The sequence below is a fragment of the Leptonychotes weddellii genome, chromosome 13, assembly GCF_054177405.1.
Source record: "Leptonychotes weddellii isolate Sample4059 chromosome 13, ASM5417740v2, whole genome shotgun sequence".
Taxonomy (NCBI): Eukaryota; Metazoa; Chordata; class Mammalia; order Carnivora; family Phocidae; genus Leptonychotes; species Leptonychotes weddellii.
Genome location: NC_138381.1, coordinates 31,093,669 through 31,096,376, shown reverse-complemented (window position 1 = coordinate 31,096,376; position 2,708 = coordinate 31,093,669). Strand labels below are relative to the sequence as shown.

At 37.0% G+C, this 2,708-nt stretch overlaps 1 non-coding gene across 1 annotated transcript; it reads left to right on the top strand.

The window, feature by feature from the left end:
• Positions 1-255: 255 nt before the first annotated feature.
• Positions 256-359, top strand: LOC115937080 (U6 spliceosomal RNA). Its single transcript, XR_004072410.1, has one exon. It is a non-coding gene; the product is annotated as a U6 spliceosomal RNA (small nuclear RNA).
• Positions 360-2,708: the final 2,349 nt, after the last annotated feature.

The window sequence follows — 2,708 nt, the reverse complement described above, 5'->3', positions numbered from 1 at the left end:
ACCTCCCCCTCGCTCTATCTCTCCAATTACCTAGTCCTTATTCTTGTTAGTTTTAAAAATTTTGCTTCTTGTGGAGGTTACATCCATAGCTGTAAGCAAGGTGTTGGTATGACTTTTTCTTGATTTATGAAACATAGGCGTTATCATTTCCTGTCTATTAAAGATGAAGATTTAGCTCACTTATATGACCCCAACTTCCCTTCCTCTACTCAACTCATGGTTAATATTTTAGTTTTCTAGTTGGTTAAATCTTTCGTACTTGCTTCAGCAGCACATATGCTAAATTTGGAATGGTACAAAGATTAGCATGGCCCCTGCTCAAGGATGACATGCAAATTAATGAAGCATTGCATATTTTTATGGCATATTGTTCAGCCTTAAAAAAGATTGCACTTCAAGGGGAGACCCTGGAAGACATCAGGCTAAGTGAAATAAGCCAGAGACAAAGGACAAATATTCTATGGTTCTACTTATATGAGGTATCTCTAGTAATGAAATCCTAGAGACAGAAAGTAGAATGGTGGTTGCCAGGAGCTGGGGAGTGGGGGCAATAGGAGTTGTTATTTAATGATATAGAGTTTTAGTGGGGGAAGATGAAAAAGTTCTGGAGATGAATGATGATGATGTCTATGCGACAGTGTGAATATACTTAATGTCACTGAGCTGTATATACTTAAAAATTCTTAAAATGGTAAATTTTGTTATGTATATCTTACCACAATAAAAAATATAAAAATATCTCCTATTCAACTTTTCTTATCTTTTGACCTTCATATAAAAATTAATGTGTTTCTGCACATCTCAGTTTTCACTCTCATTGTACTAGAATAATTTCATATACAAACTATTCATAAAGGTATGTAGAAGCAGTTGTTGTGGACATTGGTGCTGTTCACAAATAATTTTTCCTCCTCTCTGCCTTCTTTGCACATGGAATTATTGAACTTTGTACCCCTTGTGGCTGGTGAAGCCAAGGGACTAGCTTTGGCCAATTAATTGAGCAGCAGGGAAGTGAGTCATTCTCAGATCTGGGCACCTAAGTGTATATCTGTCAGTCCTCTGCCATAGCAACTAGCAAAATTTGAGATGGCTGCTTTTTTGTGTTGTTGTTTTTTTTTTCTTTCTTTTTATGTTCTCAGATTTCCTAATGTTATGTTTATAGTAGGTATTTTTTTTCACTCATTCTTGTATGTAAGCAGGGTACCCTTTAAATAGAGTCATGTTGTGCAAAATTTTCCTGTTTTATTTTGCTTTTCTTCCCTTTTCTGTTTTCTCCTTCTAGAGCTCATATTTGTTGGATGTCTGGTATCAGTGATTATCCTCTTATGCCTTTTATATTTTATCACATATTCTCAGTCTCTTTGTCCTTTTTGCTCTATACTTATGTAGAGTTCTTTGATTTTATCTTACTGTGTTATTGTGTTTTGTTTTTGTTTTTTTGGTATAATCTTTCAAATCTCTGAGAATACTAATTAGGTTTTTTCAAGTTTCTTCTCTTCAATGAGTTATTTCTGTTTCCACTGGGATTGTTTTGTTTATTTTGCCATTTTAATGCTGCTAATTTTCTTTATATGCGTGAGTGATTATAAGTTATTTGTGCATTTTTAAAACAGGAAATACTGAGTTGGCTTTTCCAGGGAGTGGGTTGGATCTTCTCCACTGCTATATTTGCATGCATGTTTTCCTTACAAGATTTTTCCTTCAGTCAGAAGGCTGACCTGGCCAGATCTGTACTTAAATCACTGAGGAGCCAGGCTTTTGATAAGGGATTACTAAAATGGGAAGAAATCTATTCCATGGTGCTAGCACCCAGCTAGTAGTCCTAATTCTCCCCCCTCAACTCATTACATTTCTTAATGTAGGGGTCATTGTTTTTGTTATGGTAATTATTATTTGCTTTGTTTTCTTTGTCCTTAAAGCCATAGGAGGTTTCTTGTACTGTTGTTATATCCAGATAGAAATGTGGGAGAGGGCGCCTGGGTGGCTCAGATGGTTAAGCGTCTGCCTTCGGCTCAGGTCATGATCCCAGGGTCCTGGGATCGAGTCCCACATCGGGCTCTCTGCTCCTTGGGAGCCTGCTTCTCCCTCTGCCTCTCTCTCTCTCTCTCTCTCTGTCTCTCATGAATAAATAAATAAAATCTTTAAAAAAAAAAATTAAAAAAAAAATGTGGGAGAGAGAAGGGTGGGAAGTGATTGGCTTCTTGTTCTAGAAACAGAATTTCGGTCAGACTTATATTTCTCTCTACCAGTTTTGGCTCATTTTCATAATCCTACACTCTATTCTTTTTAATTTTATTCCAGAAGTTTTGGGGGTTCTGCCTAGAAAATTAACTCCCTCTTTCCCTACCATCCTTTCCTATGTTAATTTTGGGCTGCAGATTTCTCAGTCTTATTTGTTCAGTTGTATGGTTCTCATCCATTTTTCATCTCCCAGAAATGCTTTGACATCTAATGTTGAATGATGGCCCTTCTCCCATTCTATTTCCTATTAGGCTTTATGGGTTTAATTCTGTTTTTATTCTCACTTATTTTAATGAGAAGTAGAGGCAAATGCAGGCACTTGATCACCATATCAAACCGGAGATCATCCTGTGCACTTGCAGAAAACCAAAGACTGAATTGCACTTTGCTCTTCTGCAGTGCCATCCAGTATGCACTCGTGGAGGGCCATATGTGATGAGTTTGTATAGCTCGAACACAGGTGGGTA